Source organism: Amblyomma maculatum, chromosome 3, assembly GCF_055883805.1.
Source record: "Amblyomma maculatum isolate TAMU_Amacu chromosome 3, ASM5588380v1, whole genome shotgun sequence".
In the NCBI taxonomy this organism is placed as follows: Eukaryota; Metazoa; Arthropoda; class Arachnida; order Ixodida; family Ixodidae; genus Amblyomma; species Amblyomma maculatum.
Window position 1 is genome coordinate 46262944 of NC_139346.1, and position 11332 is coordinate 46274275.

Here is an 11332-nt window from a genome sequence, read left to right on the forward strand (position 1 = left end):
CTTCATTTGGTGTCATTTTAGGGCCATTTTTTAAAATCTACACCAGCTGCACCAGTGCAGCAAAAATACATTGTAGGTATCGGGCATTTCCTACACTGGTGTAGCTGGTTTAGGTTGAACAAATGGCCCTTTTGTCATAAGCCACTGTCTCTTTTCGTGTATACGTACATGTTCAGCTATTGTATCAAGGAGCAATTAGTGCACATTATGTAATGCTGTATCGTTTACCGCTTCCTAATTTCGACCTGCCCTATGTCGTCTTGGCACCGAAGTTCTGCCATGTATATATGTTCTTGTGCAGTTTTGCTAATGTCATAGAAATACTGACAAAAACGGTGATATCGAAGTTATGACCAAACGGCAAATCTAACGGTATAATCGAGTTACTTCTATAACTTGTTTCTATACCTAGTTATTTAAATTTGAACCAGAAAATAAGTTGTGGAGGCAAATAATTTGCAGACCTATATCTGACTGAATTTGTTTGAAATGAAATATAGCCAGTAAGGCGAAGTTCTATCAAGCCTGCATGCTAAATATGCTTCTGTTACAGCTGAGCAGTCTCATGTTACAGTCACTTCATTAATTACATGACTGTACATTGCTTTAAAGGACGAGTAGGAGACAATCAAAAGGGGGCACTCGCATGCCTCGAAGAAACTTTGCGCATTTTCACTTAAAAAAAAAAAAGCTGTGTTAAAGGATACTGGTACATCGCAAGGAGCTGGTGCATTTGTTTTTTCAGATACCGCTGTATTTTGGTGCTGTAGCTAAAAATACGTGGCACCAGCCTAATTATTTTTCCTGGGTACGTCAGTTTTTTAAGTTCGGCCTATCTGACATAGCAACTGAGGTTTTCGCATAGGTTTGGTACGACAGATACGATGCTGCACATATGTGCTTCAATCTACTATTGGTAGTAACTATAGGACAAACCAAGTTGACACAACTGCTCAAATGTGAGCCGCGTGGTGGGTAACTTTAGCGACTGTTTTTCTTGTGTCTACACACTGCCCGAAATCGGGCGATTGGTGTCCGATTCGAACTTCGAGTGTGCCACCAATAAATTGTCGGTTTGTGCTGCGCGTGCGTGAAAACCAGCGTGTCTTCCGTTTGTATACACTGCTTCACACAAATGGCTGGACAGCAGCGTTTAACTGTAGTTTTTACTTCTGGCTAATTATATGCAAACATGTGATTTACCGAAGTGTGACGACGGCTCAGGGGCGCCGCTCAATCGACGCGCGCTACGTCGAACCTACAAGGGTTTAAGCTGCTTGCTGTAGGCGAAAATTTCGCCAGAAAAACTGCTTCGTATAGAAACAGATCGATCATTCGCGCTACCTGCTGTATACAATCGCATGCATTGCGATGCAGTGCGTCTTCGCCTCGACAATCCTCGACGGCCTGCTCATAGTCAGCTCCTGCGTAACCTCCTGTATTTGTATCGGATATAAATGTTCTCCATCGCCAAACGCCTCTAGGAGATTTGGCGCGCCTTTTTTCATGGCTTTAAGGCAGAATCTAGATTAAATTAGCGGCATCTAATTCTTATGTCTGCACGTAAAGAAGTAGCATAGTATATTTCATACACAGATCACAACTTTTTGTGTTGTGCCGGCGCTCGGTCTTCGGCGGTCGGTGCAGCAGATCGAGATGACACTTTATTTCGAACGGCTCGCGAATGTGATGCGTGTGTCTGCTGGTACACATACGTTGCTTCGCCTACGGCCAGCGCGCGCGTACGTGACAGCAATGCTCGCAGTACATAACTCTTTTTAGCAGCTGCAGGACAGTCGCGAAGACTGGGCGTCAGGTATACGCGCTATAGCAAGCGACCAGATAACAAATGGAATGCGGACATACGTTACTTCAGCTGCATTACTTTGTTTTGACGTCCGCCTGCTTTTACCGAGAATCGAATCGGTATACGGATCGAGGTATCCTTTTTTATGGCTAATTACTGCAGTTAACGCAGAAGATATACATGTATATATCCCACAAGCTGCGTGCTCATGTACGCCATGCAAAATAATATCGCGCCTATCTCGTAGAGTAACAAAACGTCGAACGACAGCAAGCGATGTTCCGCTGTAGCAAACGTTTTAACGTGGCGCGGCCTACTTCGGAAAGCGATTGTAGAAAATTAATTGTCTGGTCCCTTACAAAAATGGTCATCAACAGTCTTTAGAATTTGTATTAACACCTTATTGACTCTATCAATATTGTACGTACTTTTAATCTCTATGGAGATGTGTAAATACGAAGTTCATACACGGTTACTTTTGTGTATTTAGATCAGTTCATATAAAGTTAGTACATAGCAAGTTGTTAGGCGAATATACTTCTCTGTATATACGCCTGTCAATATACAGCGGGGGCGTAACCAGGGCTCTGTTTCGAGGTCAAAACACCTTCCGAAAGTTTTTGAACTTCTTTCTTTGGCCTTTTTTGCAATTATTTTTATCGATGCCGTATAACGCCCTCGACAATTATGTCTGGTTATACCACTCATACACAGCTATTGCAATATATTGAAGCAATTTGGCAGGTCAGAAAAAATGTTCAGATCGAAAGTATATAGTCCCAGTTAACTGACCGAGTGCATGCTGTTCATTGCAAATCATATTTGAATTACTTTTTTTATTTTTATTATGAGTAACATCTGTTAAAAAAAGAAATGAAAAAAGACAATTGATACGACCAATCTACAAGAATCATTGATAAAAACGTATAAGTTTATATTTTGAAAAATTTAACCTGTTACAATTTCACTCTTTCTTCATCGCGCATTTCTTCGTCAAGCGTCCGCTCTTGTTGAGGACGCACTGAGTCCTGTTATCGAGCTCGCTCGCACCATTAAAGACTAAAACATCACAAATGGAAGGTAAACGCGGACAGCACGGCGTCAGCCACCGCGCCGCCAACTTTACGATGGCGAATGTGCGCTGTGTGGTGTTGGGTTACATCGCGCGATGCTCTCCAAGAGGCGCACGCCCTGGACGCTCGGATCCACGTAGCCCAGAAGCTGTATGGGCGGGACTTAGCATTATTTGATGGTATACACACAACTATTTAGTATATGCACATGTTCAGTAAAATACCGAACGAGCTCCCCCCCCCCTCTCCACCCCCTTCCCTTTTCACGCGCCGAAATTACTGGAAAATGGAGAGTGCTTTTCCCTGACGAAGACAAAACTTTCACCAGAAAAAAAAATGAACTTCTCTTTTTTTTTCTTTTATAACGACACGATCGGGATTAGAACTATGCGCCCAGACGCCGTCGAGGTGCACCCCACTGTTCACGCTACGCCCCTGCCCACCACTTATGGAAACAAATCGGCGTCCGCGTCGCCGACATTTTCTAGCGCCGCGCTCAATATGTTAGCAATTAGAGAGTTTTAGAATAGGGGGCCCCAAGCTTTGGGGCCCCCAAGGAGCTTGGGGCGTCGAAATGCGCATGCGCAGAACGTAAGGCGCGCTTGGGGTCTTGGGTTAACGCTTGGGGCGGCCCCTATTTTTCCAAAATAGCGTTCGCCCCAAGCCGCCGTTGGGTCGCTTGGGTTACGGCAACATGGCGGCGCTCGGCCAAGCGGCGGCCGCTCGCTTCGGCACACATTCGTCGTCACCGCTCAATGGTGTCACGCGTTCATGGCAAACGAAAGGCCAACGAAGCTTATGCTATGTCTCATGATGCCCGCACAACCAAATTTTAGCGATAAAACGCCCTATATTTTCTGATTGCTTCCGGATTTACCGAGCTGCTAGGCCTAGCGAGTTCGCCTCGTTTGGTTGCCATGGGGACCAGACGGCGGAAAGCGCGGAAGGTTCAAATGAGTTTTCCCGGCCTCGGCCTGGATTGACAATTGGCCGATTTCGTCTTGTATGACAAAAACAGTTTATATAACTGGTAGTTTCAATATAGTTTTGTGCAATAGTAGCACTTTTTGATGAACAAAATAGCGTTGTTGGCTCTTTTATATTTAAATGCTTTTTCTTGGTTTACCGTCGTGGCGCTGCAATCGACGAACGCAAGCCCGGCTCCGCTGCGTCGGGAAAACCCTTATTCTAAAACTCGCCGCTCGACTGGCACGTTGCGCCGCCACACGCTATTTCCTTGGGGGCCCCAAGCCTTGGGTCCCTCTATTCTAAAACTCCCTATTGTCTTATTCACTTCTGCGCCACAGCTCCCGGCAAGGCAGCGGCCATACTGTTCCTGACCGCGCGCATGTTTCGCTCGCGCAGGTTATCCGAGACCACACAGCAGCCTTTGGGCATGTGCGTCAACCGAGCGGGTGCTCTACAGGTTCTACTTTTGTTTGTTATGTTTTTGCTGGAGGTGGTGTCTGGGTGAGGTGCGTGCAAAGGGCAAGGGTAGAGAAGGGAGGCGCGCTAATGGTAAGAGAAGAGAGCGGAAGAGGGAAGGCGCAGAGAAGGGGGCGGTGCGGGCGAACTAGCACACATAACAGCATAGAATGCGCCCGCAGAAACACGCATATTCGCTCTCTGCATTCGCATCGCGCTCATTCAGCCTGGTGAACTATATCACCGCGCAACCTGCGGTCCGCAGCACTGACCTTGCTCTGTGCATAAATTAAGCGCCCTTACGGCACAATTAACAGCAATTAACATGCAGAACCACGGAATATGAACCAGCTGTAGCTGAACATATTCATCCTTCCGTGTGTTGCGATCCATTAAAAACGTTATGCTAGTTCTAGCTGCAGCCACCCTCTCGAGAGGGTGGTTGCAAGGTGTCTCAAATCCAATGCGCGGGGAGGATGCAAGGAGGCGCTTGACCATCGGAGCGCGCGCCTTCGAGCTGGAGGAAGGGGAGCGCCTAGCCGTCCTGCGAGCAAAGCACACAGCAGCACGCACGCACGCAAGCACGCATTCTTCACCCCCCCCTCCCCCTTGAAGTGCGGAAGGTGTGAAAGGAGAAGCGGGCAGGCTTGCCAACGTAGACAGCATGGTATCAAACCTTTGACGGCTTAGAGCTGCCCTCGGCAAATCACAGAGCAGACGTTGCACGCTTTCTTCCTTTAGTTTATTTTTTTAAAGTTCGGTAGCTGCCGATCGAACCAAGGATCGGCAGCTAGGTAGCGCTGGCGATTTGACTGCTACGTTAACATTTACGCGCCCTTCAATCAATCAATCAATCAATCAATCAAATTATCACTCAATCAATCAACCTTATTTTCAAATCCGAGGACGGGGGAGGGGGGCTCCTCAGCGAGAAAGCAGTTGCACACTGCTTGACAGTTTACATGGAACACATTACAGGCATAAACATTGCAGGCATTACAGACATGAACAGCATCAAAAGTAAAAAAAAGGAAAATAGATATGTGTTTACCGAATAACAGAGCAATTTCATGGTAATACCGCTGTGATGTCATCAATTCAGCGAAAAGGATGGCTTCAAAGTTTCACAAAATATTCACGAAGCTGTCTCCGAGTAAAGGTAACCAAATCAGCAATCAGTTTTTCGTGTTTAATTAGCATAAATGGATAATGCTCTCAGTCTTGAGAGCTATATCTTTTCCGCCACTGTAAATCTGCATGTGTGTGAGCGGACGTGTGTGCAAATAACTTATGCGCAGGTACTCAATATGTGTGGCCCCGCATACGGTCAGAACTCAAGTTTTCATTACAATGAGGAAAGCAAACACACGATCCATGCAGCGCGCTGTGAAGAAGCGGGCTCGCCACTCCAAGTCTCTGCGTCGCCTCGAATACCAGCCAACCCACAAAACCACCGGAAGAAAAAGAACGAAAGCAAAAGATTGCGAACGCACAGAATCGGGGCTCGCTCGGCATTACACGCTTCCCGCCTTTCGTCTGAGCAGCGCGGCGACCTTGGCGCGGCAGCGCGACTAAAGAAAGAAAAAAAAAAAGCGAACTCCACGATACACGCCTGAGCGGACGCCGAGACTACGGCTTGGCTACGGCTAGCCACTGTACTACGGCACCCATGTGTCACGTGATTGCTCTCAGAATGTCTGCAAAAATAGAGGCATGCGTCACGTGATTGTGTCACGTGATCGTGCACCGAAGACCGAAGACCCAGATGACCTGCAAAAAAACTTCTCGGGGAGGAGGCGTTTGGCGACGTCGAGCACGGAAAAAAATACTTCTTTCTGCCAGAAATCTTCAATGTAAGTTGCCAAACGTTTTCATTCCTTTTTTATAAACCCTTTGCGCATACTCACGGAAAATTTTATGTTTCTGAACTGAGCAGTTTTTAACTTACACGCGTTTACCCATTTTTTAATTTGCTGCACACAGCACGACCAATTTGCTAGGAAGATTTTTCATCGTTTAGCCTTTTTAGCACCTAGTTAAGTTCTAAAAAGTGATCCTCGATGGTCCGCGGCCTCTTTCCGATCATTTTGCAACAAAGTTCAGATAGTTAAGGCGTTTGTTTTTGCGGAGTTATTACCAATTATTCAAACGTAAACAACCGCTTTGCCTCGCAGCCGTAACTGTCAGCTTCAAATATTGAGAGAGGCCTTGTACTGCGTAAAAGCGATGTAGACGCTATTTTTATCTTCCATCAGATGTGTGCGATGGCTCGCTACCTATTTTTTTTATTTATAGGGTTTGTTTGCTGAGCCATTTGCACATAGAGCCAGTAATTCGAGGTTGATTGTAATAGTCCATAAGCAACGACTTTTGCGCGTAAAATTATACTGTATTTTAAGCTTTCCTTTCGAGTAGGCACAGATTGGGGGGGGGGGGGGGGGGGGGGTGATATATCATTTTATTCATAACAATTCGCAGACTCCAACACAGTAATAGTTATATTTGTATCCTCAGTAGGTCAGTACGTATTGTTTATTTAAGTCCCAACGGTTTTCTTCTTTTTTTTTTTTTACGGAGGCGTGGCAAGTTATGTGGGTCAAACTAACAATTGGCTGTGAAGTAAGTGGTTAGAGCTTTCAAACTTAGTCTTCTGTTTCGTTTAATTTCTAAGAACCTTTAAGCTTCACAGAGAAACAGCATATTTTGAAAAGTGAATTTCAACTATGGAAGTTCTTCGTTTATTAATGTTTGACATTGGTGACAAGGGTCAGAATTGAAACAGATGATAGGATCGAGTTTTTTGGTAACTTACGGCATGTGACCTAGAGCTGCTAGGAATTCATTTTCTGAGACAGCTTTTCTTTAGGAGCATAGGGAAAGTAGTGGTATGTTATGGATTTGAGAAGCATGGATTTAATGAAGTCTTTCTTTTACTGCGTTTACGGCTTGTTTGGCAATAATGCTTGCAGTCCAGCTGATGCAATTGTATTGTCAAACTGCTTTTGCAGCAGATTTCATCTGCCATTGAGGGAGTGCTGCCTGAATATGAAGCAGACAGCGTCATGAATCTGTTGAGGCAGTTTATTCTATCAGCCATGGATGCCCTGCCCTAAAGCATCCTTCCTGTAAAGGAGACATTAAAATGGTAGGTATCACATGCTGATGTTTTTTGCATTCATGTGTTTGTTTTATAACTGTAAAATTTTTACTGGTTCATGCTTTCTTGCATTTATTGTTTTCTTTTGAGAGTATCAAGGGCGGATGTGTAACAGGCTTCATTAATGCAAAGCTTGAAACCAGCTCGGTGTTGTTATATGATTCTTGCTGTGTATTTAGCGCAAGATAGACGTGTTGGTGAATCTTGCTCATAGTCTGCACTAAAGAAAATTTTTTGTGGCCTCTTCAGAGCTTTAAAACAGGAGATATACTTAGCTGTTTTATTGCAGTAGTACCTACTATTTCTAGTTGAGGCAAAATTGAGTAAACCTGTGTTTTAATAGCTCAGTGACATAGTTTCATAATATAGCTGACTGCACTGTGCATATGTGTGCATGTTCATGCTGACATTCAGTCACTGTTTATTTAGACTGCCTCAGCATATGTGCACATACAGTGATGCTTCACTTGAACAAAGTTCAAGGGACCTTAGGAAAAAGTTTGTTGAAATGAAAGTTTATTGGACTGAAATAAATGCGTGCAAGATTGTTTCCATTAGCTTCAAGAAATATTCAATTCAGTCGTTCAATCGTGTCCGACTCTTCATGACCCTATGGACAATGTCACGCCACGCTTTCCGGTATCTCACTATCTGCCTAACATCACATAACTTCATCTGCGGTGCCTCGAGGATGCCATCTAACCATTGTGTTCGTTGCCTACCCCTTCTCCAGCGACCCTCAACCTTTCCCAACATCACATCTTTCTCCAGCGACTCCTCTCTTCTCATCAGATGACCAAAGTAGCTGAACTTTAACTTTAGAATTTGACCCTCCATCGAGCAGTCAGGGTTTATGGTCGATAATATCGACTGATCTGATCTTCTGGCAGTCCAAGGAACTCCCAAGAGTCTTCGCCAGCACCACAATTCAAACGCGTCAATTCTTCGGCGGTCAGCCTTTTTCACAGTCCAACTCTCGCATCCATACATCACAACTGGAAAGACCATAGCACGAGTTATACGGATTTTGGTTGGCAGACTAATGTCTCTGCTCTTTACTAGGCGGTCAAGGCTAACCATTGCTCTCTTTCCCAGAAGCAGGCGTCTCCTAATTTCATGGCTGCAGTCTCCTTCCGAGGTAATCTTGGAGCCCAAGAAGAGAAAATCTGTCAGATTTTTAGGTTGTTCAAATCTTATCTGGGCCCATTTATCTGTCATTGCGCTGATTTGCAAGTGAAGAACGCGTAACCTTTTGCAACACTTTTGAAAGGACTGCAGTGGTTTTGAACTCGATTACTGTGCAAGCTCCTGAGAATCTTGCCTATCACAATGGCCTGCTGAGGAGAAAAGGCTTTCATTTTCTCCAAGCAGATCATGGTTAACCAAAATGCACACATTCGCAATTCTTGGAGCTAAAGGGCCTAGTAGGGCTGAAGATCTGGCTTTGACTGGCTATGACTGTACAGCTAATTAAGCGTGCAAAGACAGCTATGGATTCATCTGGTCACAAGCTAGTTTAGACAGCCAATTCACTTTAAAGCTAAATAACGGCCACTTTTCTTCACGCGATAATGAAGAGTTGTTCTTAACATAAAAATATGCTACAAAGAGTGCGGACTGTGTTTTTTTAAGCGCTCAGTATGACTTTGAAGACACAGGATAGCACCGCAGAAAATGTTCGTTGAACTGAAATGAGCAATAACTGAAGTTTGTTAAAATGAAGTGTGTTTGCATGGTGTTCAATAGAGCTTCAGTGGGGGGATTTAATAAAGTTCGTACCACTGAATACATCGTCGAAGTGACGTTCGTTCAAGTGGTATTCTGTTTTTCTGTGACTAAATGAGAACAATTACTTTGCTCAAAGCAACATATACACAAATATTTACTTTCTTGCTAGTCACGAAGATTTGCAATTAACTTCCGAACTCATTTTATTCACAACCTAAATAAATGCATCGTTAACCCTAGAGCCAAATAGTTACTAGCAATAACAAAAGTAATATGTTGATATTTATCTGTTGGAGAACATTTTTTGTTTAATTGCTTTGTGTGTTTTTGAGTTCTGCAAACATGAGGGGGCTTGTTACAGAAGGGGTGGGCTGCAAGACGAAGGGAAGTATCAGTGTGGCGGCCCTTTTGTGTTTATCAAATAATAATGCATCCTAGCATGTAAAACGAATGCCTTTACAGCCTGCTAAAAATCTTCTTTTTTAAATTGCATGTTTGGGTTCTGCCTGGATAAACATAGATGGCAGAGAGAGATCTTTCTGCCATGGGGTGTGAACTGTATTTTGTGCAGGAAGCCAGAGGCTGTCGAACATGTGTTTATAGATTGTTTTGATTGGATTTTTTGGGGGCAATATCCTACAGTGAACTTTGCTCAAAGATGTCCTTTTAAACCCCCATGGAATTTGGTTCTCAGGTGTTGAAAATTACAACAGTGTTCTGTAAGATATGATAGCGCATGGAAGCGCCGAATGGCTGTTCGCCATGCTGATCTTTATTATCAGACCTATCCAAGAGAATAATGAGGGTTTTGTCCAACAGATGATGTTTTGAAAGCTCAGCCATGTGTACCTGTGTTTATCAATGTATTTGAAAAAGTGATCAGTTTGAATGCGATAGTTAGAGGTATTGTATATAAACTAGCTCTCGACCGGCCTGTAGTGTTTGTGAAAAGGCAACAGTGACAAGAAGGGTGTTTTGCTAGAGCTTTTAAGGCTCTTAAATCTGTGCAGCTCTGCTTTATTACATGCATTGTCTCCTGTACATGGCTAGTTAAATGATTTCTGTTCATTTTATTACAAAAAGTCATTCTAAATCTTTAGATAAGCTTGCTCACCTCTATTGTTTGTTTGCATTGTGTTCACGCATACTATAGCTGGAAATGATGCAGTATTAGTTACAAGTAAATAAATAAAAGGAGCAGCAACTACATTTCCATCGTCCGCACATTTTTAACAGAAACATACATGGGCTCATTAGATTTCAGTGTTGTTCGCAACTGTGTTTGATAGTGAAAGATCTTCCTGTTATTGCATAGAAATCTTTCAGAAACTTCTGAAATAGTTTGATACCTGGTGGTGTGGAGGTTGACTTCCCAGACAGTAATGTATTCCTATAGTACCGTATGCATACACAATAGATACACGTAACCCCTTGCATATATCACTGAATCTTCCACTCTAGAAGAGAATTTTGTGCACAAGCATTTTACTGTAGTCTGCCTCTGTGGAGCATTGTATTTCTAATTCTGTGCTGTTTTTATGCTGTTACTCAGCAACATATGAAGTATTCCTTGTTTCTGTTACTTGTGCATTTGACTTTTCCTTTTTTTATTATTCAAAATAACTTTCTTCCTGCTGTTCTGCCTAATGTTCTCGTATGCATATGCAGTCCTCTTGATGCTTCATTGAGCCATATCTGGAGACTCCCTGTTGCCGTGGTCTGTGCCGACAAGTAAAAACTAGGCAACCTGACTTCCGGGACAAGTAGCAGTGGGACGTAGCTGCATGGTTTCTTCAGCATCCATGTGGATTTCTTATAAAAGACAGGTATTTCTTCTATATTTGACTTTCATATGTGATCAAGATTTTACCTTGGTGACAAGCTCTTGAAGGAAAGGATGGACATGAATGGCACTTTCTTGATTTCTTACTCTCGGGAATACACTTTTACGACTTGTTAACTGCATATGTAGCAAAAATTATGTGTGACTGCATATTCCAGCAGTAAGCTGCATGATTTTTTAAGGATGAAATAATTCAGCTCCTATTGTCGGTAGCCTACTATTGACGAGCCAAAGCAGGCAATACTAGATACTAAAAAGTGATTATGCGGGGCCGGGTGGGTTTTAATGAGACAAGCTCT

General features: G+C 43.5%; 1 long non-coding RNA gene across 1 annotated transcript; it reads left to right on the top strand.

Annotated features, from left to right (window-relative positions):
• Positions 1-6058: 6058 nt before the first annotated feature.
• LOC146194688 (uncharacterized) lies at positions 6059-11129 on the top strand. Its single transcript, XR_014705465.1, has 3 exons — positions 6059-6158; positions 7314-7450; positions 10859-11129. It is a non-coding gene; the product is annotated as an uncharacterized LOC146194688 (long non-coding RNA).
• The last annotated feature ends 203 nt before the right edge of the window (positions 11130-11332 follow it).